The following is a 12,448-nucleotide window of genomic DNA, read 5'->3' as shown; positions in this document are numbered from 1 at the left end:
GGTTAGGTATCTTCTTTTCCTAGTTTTAAAGCATTTGTGCCCATGATGATATGTCCTTCTAACTGTTGTTATTGCACTTGTATACTGTTGTAGCCTCTCTTCTCTATTAAGGAATCGTAGGTTAGGTTATCCTGTGCCTGCAATCAATTTATTCCAAACTTGCTTTGCATTACTTCAATTCAAAATAAATAATCTATTGATGGAAACATAATAAGCTTAGCTGCGCTATGTGAAGTAATTATACAGACCAAAAACTACCAATTTTGGAGGGGGAGCTTTGATTAGCAATTGATAACATGTTGATCAATATTTAATGGAAACCTATTGTTGATTCTTTATTCATCAAGCTGCTTATCAATGAAAAAAAAAGAGAGACAGGTAGCATCTTCGCAAATCAAATCTAATAATCATATGAATAATAAAATATCAATTTATTCATATAAAAAATATTGTTTGTTATATTTCAAGTGTAAATTCCGAGAAAAAAAAAAAACAAGGCTGGATTAAATTAAAGAAAATAAACTAAACTAGAAAGAAGTGGGGGCAAAACGAATACACTTAAAAAAAATGAGGCCTAAATGCAAATAAGGATAATTATAAAACATAAGTACTCCTGTTCTCACCAAAAATAGATTTGCAGATAACGTAAAGAAAAAAAAGAGGGAGTTTTTATATTTATTTTTACAAATCAAGATAGAAACACCAAAATTTCAAAAAAAAAAAAAAAAAAAACCATCCAAGATTAAGGGTTATAGGTAGAATAAACACTAGTGAAAAATGGATTAACAAGAAGAGAAGAGGGGAGGGCCGACTATCATTAGAAAGAAAAAGAGGGATCGAAACTTTGATTCGTACCAGGTAAGGTATTCTAAACCTGCTCTTATGAGTCATTTTAAGTTGATTATGAATTGATGCCTGAATGTTAATTTATAGATTTTAGTTCTTAGACTTAAATTGAAGAAAAAGTACGAGTTGCTAAATTAAAGAACTTTATGTGTTGTGTGTAAAGGGAAAGGTTGACGAATCTGGATAGTTTCATCTCTTGACTTTTAGAGAGATTTCGGGTAGGAGGATGAAGGAATTAGGATCAGATTCTTCATAGAAATTATAGTTTTGAATGTTGGCTAACTAATGAAATTGGTTTTGCTCAATTTGAAGTTATAGAACTCCAGCTATGGGTCACCAAACGAAACAGTAACAGTTTAAAAAAATGAGACAGTGACAGTTCAATGTCTAGACAGTAACAATTGGATAGTGACAGTTAAAAAACGAGACAGTAACAGTTCAAAAATGAGATAGTGACAGTTCAATGTCTAGACAGTAACAATTGGACAGTGACAGTTTAAAAACGAGACAGTGACAGTTCAAAAACGAGACAGTAACAGTTCAAAAACGAGACAGAAACAGTTCGGGATTTAAGCAGAAATAGTTCATAAAGGAATGATAATTGCGGTTGCACAAAGAATGACAATATTAATTGGTGAAATAAGAAAAATGTAAAATATATATATATATATATATAAAATAACTGAAAGAAAGACTTATTGGTTGTTGATATGTTTATAATAAAACATATCCTTGAGTGAGGAGAACTTATGAGATAAACCTATGAATTTCAAAAGGGACCACAAGCGTGGTGCAATACAGCAACAACAGCAGGGGAGTACGAGTAGAGCTTTTATTGCAGATAGGTGAATCGCACCTATACTTCCTAGTTAATTTCCATGATTTATTTATATTACCAATGTGAAATGTGAATTACTGAATGTATGGGTATTCAAGGTGAAAAGTTGTGTGAATTGCCAAATAATGAAATTATCACTAAACAAAGAAAATATGAGAAGTACGATTTGAGGCGTAAACTAGCATACATTTAGTGTAAGTTAGGATCCCGGGTAAGGGGATCACCATGTATCAGCTAGCATACATTTAGTGTATGTTAGGATCTCGGGTAAGGGGATCACCATGAATTGGCTAGTATACATTTAGTGTATGTTAGGATCCCGGATAAGAGGATCACCTTGCATTGACTCATATGGGGTGATGATGATGGTACTAGTGAAATTGGTGTCGGTAATGTGATAAGCAAAAATAATCATGTTCGATCTCATAAAGTCTAGAATGAAGGTTGAAAGTGGCAGAGGGAACAATTAATAATAGTTGGATAAAGAAGGGATTCTAATAAATAAAAAAAACTAGAAAGAAGAAGCTAATGAACTATGAATGCATGTTACCTTGTTAAAATTGTTAGATGTTCGTGTTGTCATATTTATTGTAATATTCACCTTTCAATAATATGTATTTTGCTTCAGAATCATCACATGCACGACAGGAGTAGATCCTAGCTTATGTTCCCTTCTTGTAATCTAGGTTCTAGGGAGTATACCCTTGTATTTTGTAAACATGAAAATGTTTGTATAACTTAATTTGTATAATTAATGTTTAAACTTTATTGAATGGATTTAACCATCTAGTTCATAAAACAATACTTCATGCCTATGTAATTATACTTATTCATTTTTATCCATCCATAATGATATTTTGTTATATAATGCATATCGTAAATATTGTGGTTGATAGGTGTGAGTATAGGTGTGGAAATTGAAACCCAAGATGATTGGGTCAGGAATTTATAAACCTTCATATTATGGTAAGTCATGTTATAAAAGATCAAATTCATTACTCTATAATATGTATTACAAATATTTTTATGTCAAATAGCATCATTACCAACTTATGCATTTTTAATGTACGAGGATATCTAAAAGTAGTTTTTAAGACAACATCTTCTATAATGGAGATCTTATTATAATATAAATGGCTATTTATAAAATTAAGGATCTTATTACTAATCGATTAATCAATTAACATATCAACCATTGATATTGGATATTTATCCTTTGAAGTTTCAAGATTAAGGTTTTTGAAATCTATATAAACTTTTAGTATGTCATTCTTTGATGATAATAATAATATAATGTTAAAAATCCACTCAACATACATGCTTAGCTTAATGACTGAAGCATCTAACAACTATTATGTTTTCTCTTTTACATGATCAATTACATATGTAGCCATTATTTTTACAAGTTTTGAGATAAACAGAAACAACATGAGAAATACAATGAGTGTAAGAACAAAAACATCTATCAAAAAATATGTCAACACAAAACCTTTATTCAAAAAATTTTCATTGAATTGTCTTCTTTGTAATAGTTTGTCTCTTTAAATGGTTTACAACTTCTTAAATAAATTTAAAAACAATCTAAATAAACTAGGAAATCCTAGAATAAAGGGAAAAGCAATAGGAAATCTAAAGATAAAGAAGGAAAATAACAAAACTAACCCGAACATCACCTTTTAGGTCTAATTTAGAGGCTTTTCGGAGCTTAACTAGTTATAACTAGTTTATCCTTTATAAAACTAGGCCTTTAGAATCTATCCAATAAATCTAAGCAATCTAAACCTTGGATAAAATGTTATAGGCTTTTTTATTAGATATATCACTCTACGCAATCCAAACCTCTTTTCAGGCTTAGCCCTATTCCATCTATCATTCCATCTCTTTTTGGGCTTGGATTTACACCATCTATTTTTTAGTAATTATCCCTGCAAGGCTACCCGTATAACCTAGTTATGGAATATTTACAATTGACTAATCAGAACCAATTATATCCTCAAGTTGAAAATAACTTTTTTCTTAAGTTCTAGCCATTTATCTACCTATATTGTTGTTATTGGCCACTAAAAGTGATGTAAGTTCCCCTGCGCACCATTGACCTCAAATGTGCTAGCACTTTATAGTGTTTTAACTCATATAAAGTAGACCAATAATCAATTTTCAAAACACTAACAATCTTTATAGAACCAATACTAGCCTTTAATTGCATTTTTCATATCGTATCCTTTGTTATATCATTTTGATTTTCCATACTCTCATTATTCTTTTCATTCTCTTTCTTCTTTATAAATTAGGATAAAAATAATATATATTTTCTCTTGTTTGTTTTATCCTCAATAATTGCTGTTTTTTCAGGGTGTTAACACTATACACTTCTTTTTTATATTGAGAATGTGTATTACACCATCCATCATGTATGGCATTTATGTCATATTTCTATGGTTTATATAAAAATAAATGACATGCATCCATAAATATGACATCATACCAAATACTAATATCACTTGCCTATAAAAATCAAAACAAAACAACATTTTTCTATGATCATCTTATTATCTCAATTTGGTCAATTCAATTTGTAGGGCTTGAGGTGTTTTCTAGCTTGAGTTACAACTTTATTACCTCAACCAACACCAATTTCTCATAACTATCATTGATTATTAGATTATATACCTTATCTTTAATGGTGCAAGTTTAATAAAAAGACTAATGCATAGTCAATCCTCACCTGAATCACCCTTATAAGGAGAATATACATATATATCATGGTAAGGCCAAATAATTGACACGAAAAAAGAAATCATAACTCTTTTTTATATATCCTAAAAAAGCATTAGTGATAATTCTAGCCTCTTTCGTTATTAGTCAAACCTAGTTTATTGCATTTCTCTAATGCCGAGAAGTCTTTGTGGTTTGGAAGTAGTCATTGTTGTTTTCACCTTAAGAAATTAGTTGTTATTTATCTTCATTTTCTTTTCCAAAAAAAAAAATTCAACCATATTCTAATAAATTCTCAATCTCACTCTTGAAAACAACATAACTACTATATCATATCTCTAGAGGTCATGCTAGTTGCAGCATATCTTCCTCTTTATTTATTCAATAGTAAAGATTGTGTGATTCTCCAATAGTTTGATTTATCCTCTTACATCAATGTATAGAATATTTTTTATGTTCTCTTGATGTTGATAAGTTTTTTTTTTTTTTAATTCAATGGTTGTTTTGGTCATTTTTACTTCTTCACCAATAGGCTTGTTAGCCTCTTCTAGTTTTTGTAATGCAACAATCTTAAATTATTTTTTCTTTTTGAGTTCTACAATAGATATTAGTAATTGAACTTCTTTAATCTCCTTATTAAAATCTACATTCACTATTGAATGTACCATTATTACTTCGTATAAGTAGCCAATTAGGTATATTCTCCTAAATGATTTTTTTTTAATTTTGTCATCATCTATTCATATCGAGAGTCATCATCTATAAAGGTATAAAATTTGAATATTTGGTTCCTATATACTATTTTATGGCATTTCATAACTTCCCTTCTAAAATTAACTTAATGCACTTTTACTATGTAATGGCTAGTACACTTGGTTTTCAGAGTCTTAAAATCAAAGGTGTAACTTTTTTATAAACTCTCCATGATCTTATACTTTGTATAACGTTTTTATAAACTCTCCATGATCTTATACTTTTATGATCAAGTCAATCAATGTTACTTTTGGTTCAATTCTATTGAAATGTTCATGAAAAAATATCTCCATCTCTTATTAGCTACTAATGGAGTTAGGTGGTAGTGTAAAGAACCAATAAAATGCATTTATGGACAATGATTAACCAAATAACCTAAATTTCATAAAGGGATTAGCATAACCATCACCACACTAACTAATAAACATGTTGATATGTTCTCATTTTGACTAGTTGTCCTCTCCTAAAAATTATTTAGAGTCATAAACTATCTTGATCTATGTGGGAATTAGATGTAACCTTTTAATACACTCGAATATGGATGATTATATAAAATCCTAGTTATACACTTAACTTCTAAAACCAATCACTTTTTAGTTTTGGGCTAACTCAACCCTATCAATTGTTTTCCTTGGTTTTTATCCTCAATAAGAGCTTATGAGGCGCTCAACCACCTAGCTATAGGTTATTGTGGTTGTAGATAAGTTTGTTGTGTCATGCAATTGATTTAAAGCTACTTGTATACTTGTGGGGTAAATGGTATCTTAGGAACAATCATACCCAGTTTTGGTTGAGCTTGTTATGGTAGTTGAAATGTAGGCATGTGATATCTAAAATGAGGTTTATAATTTCTAAACACTCTTATTAGAGTGCTCATTATTGTGGTATATCCTAAAACTTGTCCCTGAGTGTCTAAATAAACAAAGTGCAACTTTACTTCAGTTCATTTGGATTTGAATAAGTTGTTTTACCATAGCTAAAAGGATGACATTTGTCAATTGTATGAACCAACTAATCAACGATCATTATAACCATGTTTTTTTCTATTTGAGTTTTAGGATCATAATTAATTTGTTATTATAACAACAAACTACCCATTAGACATGTCAATCTGTTGATTTCTTGTATAATCAATTTATTGATTAATCATTAATTATTTGATTAATATGTTACATATTCTTCGTCTCTTCCTTTCAATAAAGAGAAACTATACTTAGAAACTTAATACCTAGCAAAAGCATATAATAGTCTTACAAGTTAAAAGAAGAGAAGGTTTACTCCAAAACTATAAACTATGAAAAACAATAAAGAAAAAGCAAGAAAGGTAAAGAAATCTACAAAGAAAAACAATAAATAAAAGTTGCAAATTGCAATAAAAGAAAGAAAGTAATAAATTGAAAAAATATTTTATATAAATAACTATTATTATTAATCAATCAACATGTATTAATTTTTATGTAAGCATGTATATAATCTAGTTTTTTTAAAAGAAAACTTGTACCTTAATGCATAGCTAGATGATTGTTAAACCATACCTTATTATGTCGAATCTTGGATCTTAATATGGGCTTTGTGGTTAGAAACAAAAGATTTTAATAAGTGACGGTAATTTTTATTCGTAGAAGGAGATGGTCAGAACTTTTCATAAATAGTTCTTCGAATTAAAATCCCATTTAGAATTGAAATTGAACTTGTTTTTTTTTTTTTTTATCAAAATTTAAAATTTATTTGTTTATGTTTTTGAATTTTTTTTAATATATTGATATTAAAAATAAATTTTAAAAAATAAAAAAATATATTTTTTAATACATTTTCAAAAAATGAAAATAAAAACATTTTAAAAAACAACTTTTACCACTCCCAAACACCCCCATAAACTTTTCAAATAAAACTTTTCAAAGTTTTGATTCCAGGAGCGATTCAGATGCTAAATGAATCCAGTACAACATGCTCTCTAAATTATCAAATTCATAAACCATCCCTGAATGTTAAATCGGTCCATGTGGCCTATGTGTTAGCTAATTGAATTTCAATTCATCACACACACACACACACCTCACCTCACCTGATTTCAAATCTTCTAGAAAAGATAAATTCCTCCAACATTTCACCAATTTATTGCATTTACATGATATCTATTCACATAAGAGAAAATAATCTATTGTTGCAACCACTGCACAGATCCTTGCATAAACAAAACCCATTAAAGAAAAAACTGTGGAAATGACCAAAAGTTGCCTGGTTTTCATTGCAGCTAGCACGCAAAGTTTAGTTTTGAAACACATGAATGCTACAACATTAAATTTTCATGTATTTTGATGTAATGCACATGAGCATAAAAGACAGTAATACCAAAATTGGAATACAAAAGCACAAGCCCCATAGTATGCACACAATGCTCATGCAGGCACACCCAAATATCAGATGAAAGGAACAAAAATGCATTTTCAAAAACAAACCAAGCAGAGAGACTATCCCTGTTACAAGCTTTAAGCAATCAAGGACATTCTAAAGCCAAAACCAATTCCTGGTTGTCCATCAATAATTGCACCTTAACAATATAACAATATAAGGCTTGAATTAACGAGGAATAAATAGACAAAAGCTTTACAAAAAAAGTGAAGCAAACTGTCTCTTTGACGTAAAAAGACTCGTCACCTATGAGAAGCAAAGAAAATCATATTGATTCAGAGAAAACAGTTTCAGACAAATTGCAAAGTTTTCCATCGTCTTCTCTGTTTTCTCCTTGAAACACAACCAACTCAACTTTTAATCACCTACAACAACCAAACTAAGTAAGAAATCTCCCTCATCTTAGCCATTCCCTGCAAACATTTGTCTTGTAAAATATTTATGAGTAATTTTATAGAAATGCAAAATTTGTGACAAATATTAAAATCTCCCTCGTCATAGCCACATTTGCAGTTGAAAATTTATAAAAAGAAAGCTTAATTTCAGTTGATAATAGTTTCTTTTTCACAAAAACAAGTAATCATATTCATAATATTCAAAAGCTTTTCACAAGAAAAAAAACCAACTTTTGAAAAGAAGGCGTGCATAAAAGGCCTAGGATGTTTTGTGGCCAAATCCCACCAATAAAAAAGAAACTATAAAAAAGCAACTTCAACGAGTACCCACCAAAAGCAAGGAAAGGTTCAACATGGCTTCAATAAATTTCCACAAAAAAAAACCAAGAAATTAAAACAGATATGATCTACTGGACACTCACCAAACAAATCCCAATTAATGTTAGTTTGACCTAGTAAGTACCAAATTATACAACTGTGTGGGGCGCTTCTCTTTTATCTTTTAAAACTCTATAGAATCAGAAACAGATTCCAGGCTTGGCTAGGGTGAGTAATGCCATTCCCTTTGCTGCTTTGGTGAAGGCAACATTCACAACAGGAGGTAACAGTAGGAAAATTTCCACAATAGACAAGAGCTTGACAAAGCAATGCCATGTGAAGGTACAAGGCGTACAGGTCATGAACTTCTTTTCCCAAAGAAGAAGCAATGATGGTCAAAAGTCACCCCTTCCCTAGCCTTGCTCATCTTTTGAAAGCCATCATCACAAAAAAAATTTGGATGCCAAGTAAAGCGCATCTCCTTTCTACAAAAAATTCATAGTTAATTTCCTTTAGATGCCTAAAGAGTGGCATGCAGAAACAGGAAAAAGAGCTGCGAAGGGTGTTCTAGATTAAGCTGAACCTAAGAGACCAACTATTGCCCATTAGTGGGAAAGGTAATCTACCATTGCTCTACAAATTTGTGTATTAGGCTATGGCAACTGGAAAGAGAACAATAAGAAAAGCCCTTGGAAGGTTGGAAAGGGAAAGGCGTTAAGGCAAGCTAGGCAATGCTAGGAAGATCAAAATTGTCTATTTCTAGAACATTATCTAAGTTTTCTGAGGCCTACAGCTTTCAGACTCGAACCAGAAGGGCTTGAGAAGGCTTGGGCATGAAAACCATAGTTAGTAGAAATCTTCGTTGAATTCAAATTCCAGAAGGGGGTTTTAGGATTCATCCAATACGATAGCAAAGCTAAGCAAGCTAGGAAGATTGAAATTGACAACAAATTCAATCATTAAATCATGAGAATTTGTCATTTTGATAAAATGACCACCACATCTTTAGTTCCTTCACCTAATAAAACAAAAAGGGAAGAGAAAAGGTAGTGATTTGGAAAAGATAATCTTAAAGCATAATAAAAATTCTAGATAGCTATGCTATATGCGTATATTAGACTAATACAGAGTAAGATTAAAGTATACTTAGTCAACTATTTACCTATGAAGCACCTATCATTCTAAATTAATGAATTGTTTTTCAAATTTATCATGAAATACATTTAAAAGACAAAAATGAAAAGAAAGGGAAGCATTTAAAATCAAATCAAACTAAGAACAAGTTATAAGAACATTTGGGATACAAAATACTATAAATTAAAAATATAACAAGAAAATAAAATACCTCAATATATATCACAAATTTGCACATGTACGATGAATCACACAAGATCAACATCCAAAAAACAGAAAAGAGAGGAACAGAAAATGACAACATTGCATACTTTGCCACTTATGCAACAATAAATACTCCTGGCACCATAAGCTGAACCACAAAATAATTTGGTATAAAAAATCAGGACATGCAATGCATTGGTTACAAGGATGACAATGAACAGCAAAGAGAGCTACTTGAGGTGAATCCCCTCTGGCATAGGTGTTGAAGTTTAGATGCCTGGCATTATTCTAAGCAATGGCCCCTTTTTATCTAACTAGTACATCAAATTTAGAATATGTTTATTTTTTTCTAAAATAAGCTAAAGGTAATTAATGATTCATTCAATCTGTCCAGTTAGAGATTTCAAATGAACTAGATCAATTTGAAGTAAATAAAAAACACTTTATTATTCATGTAAAATAGATTGACATGATTAGACAATACCTAACTCAGCCATCATGCAATTCAAATCATGTTCATGGTCATGCTATGTATTACCGCTTATGTTACAAGACTTGGAGATCAGTGTCCAATAGGGGTGAGTGTCCCAACACTGTTCTCATGTTGAACCAGCTATTTTTAAAAATCACAGTTGATTTTTCAGTAATATTCACTATTCAATTGGAGAACCCATTATTGTGGTACCTGATATCTGAAACAGATGCTCTAGGACCAAGTGAAGAAAAACAAAGGTAATAATGACACAAGAAATGAATATTAGCATAGGAGAAGGAAACCAAAGGCAATCAGTCCAAACTTAATATAGGTGAAACATATTTAGTGTTAAGAAACCCAGCTAATTTTCCCTTCAACTTCCAAAGGAAACCCAATGGTCTTACCTTAAAATAACTTCTGAGAAATGTAGTGAATAAACAAATACGGGAGATCAAAGGAAGGAAAGGTATGTAAGCATAACATACCAAGAAAGAAGCTCAAACACTGCATACCACACTCATCAAGCCAAATTAACTGGTATGACACAAAAACTCCAAAAATTCATTAAACAAAGATGCATTTTATATAACTTTGGATCAAAAATCCTAGCTTAGGCAGAAATCATAAACAATTGCTAACTAAAAACATTGGAGTCAAACATGAGTGGAGACTGAGGAATTTACAGTCAAAAACATACTTGAAAGGCAAGTACAGATGATATAAAAGAACAAAAGACAATAGACAAACCTTATATACCAGAACAAAAAGTTGTCGCAATGGAAGGATCTTATATTACTAGCAGATGCAAAAGAAAAGGTAAGAAGAAACAGAAGAATTAGCTTACGTCAAAGTCTTTCTGAGAAGGATTGCCACATGTTTAACAATACTAGAAAGGATAGATAAAAAAATAAATAAAAAAGGAAACATACAGCATGACATCTAGGGAGCTTTCCATCTTCTAATGAGACAATCATACTTATCTCTTCCGTGTCTACCTGTTTTATCACAAGAGTCCTTCAACTTCTTTATAGTTGATTCATATATATTTATTCTTCTATCAAACATATCTTCTGCAAACCGCCTTACCTGTGACATCCTTCCTAAATTACAAAACCCAATGAGAAGTGCATTTGCACTTCCATCAAGAGGCAAGACATGGTTCTCAACTATGTAGTTCCAAATCTCAATTGCCATTTCAGGGTCACCACCATCAATCAATGTCATAATGGCTGCAGAGCAATCAAAATGTGTTGGAGGGTTTTTGTTTTTTATCATCTCGTAGAAGAATTTGCATACTTGGTGAACTTTCTTGTTCTTGATCAAACATCGAAAAATGATGTTGAAGGTCAAAAAATCTGGGAAAGCTCTATTGAAAACCATCCCATCAAGCAACCGAAATGCATTGTCAACATCATTGTTGTTGCAATACAAGCCAATCATTGCATTATACATGATCAAATTAGGAAACAAACCACTACCCACCATTATATCCCACAGAGGAATGGCATGGATAGAATCATTCTGCTTAACAAGCATATCAAGAGCATTAGAGAAAAATTTCAAACCTGGCAAGCAATTCTTCCCCTTCATCACCTAAAGGAACTTGACAGCTTCATCTGCTTGCGACCCATAAACAAGTGTTGTCAAAAAAGAATCATATGTTGACATATTCTCTAGACTCCATCCAACTTTTATCACCATCTCACCAAATATAGTCTTGGCTTTGGCCACATCGCCTTCTTTCTCTCATCCTTCCAACAAAATAGCATAAGTATCCGCATTGGGGGGGATTTTCAGCTTAATTTTGTCAAAAAATTCCATCGCCTTTGTTGTCTGATTTTCCTCTTGGTAAATGGCGGTCAAAAGCGAATTCACCACGACAACATCTTGTTGAACACCATATTTTTCCATAACATAAAAACTCATTATAGCCTCATTAAACTTACCAGCCATACAGTAGCTTCCAAAAACATAAACAAAAGTTGCCATTAACAACATATCTTCTTGCTTCATCGTACGGACTGCATCCCACATGGGCTCATACATCCAGTTCTTCCCTAGTAAGTCCACCATCAAATTCCAGGCGTATGAGGTCAGCTTGTGGGTCCGGCCAACCCAGCAAAAGAATGCGATTGCAAAAGTGGCATTTTCGTAGCAAAGTTTGAGGACTTCATGCACAATATCATGAGTGGGTGGGATTCTAGTGGAGGAGAGTGCAGATTCAATATCATGAGATGAGGGTCTTGTTATGATTTCAAAGAGAAGTCTAGCTGATGGGGAAATATCCTGAAAGTCAAAGTTTGATTCAAACTGAGGTTTTGAAGTTTTACGGTTAGTGTTTACAGCCGCAGCCTCCAT

The 12,448-nt window shown here is 31.6% G+C and overlaps 1 pseudogene; it reads right to left on the bottom strand.

Annotated features, from left to right (window-relative positions):
• Positions 1-11,029: 11,029 nt before the first annotated feature.
• LOC118031041 (uncharacterized) lies at positions 11,030-12,448 on the bottom strand (annotated as a pseudogene).

This window comes from Populus alba, chromosome 3, assembly GCF_005239225.2.
Source record: "Populus alba chromosome 3, ASM523922v2, whole genome shotgun sequence".
Classification (NCBI taxonomy): Eukaryota; Viridiplantae; Streptophyta; class Magnoliopsida; order Malpighiales; family Salicaceae; genus Populus; species Populus alba.
The sequence above is the reverse complement of the archived record's forward strand: the minus strand, read 5'-3'. Positions and strand labels throughout refer to the sequence as shown.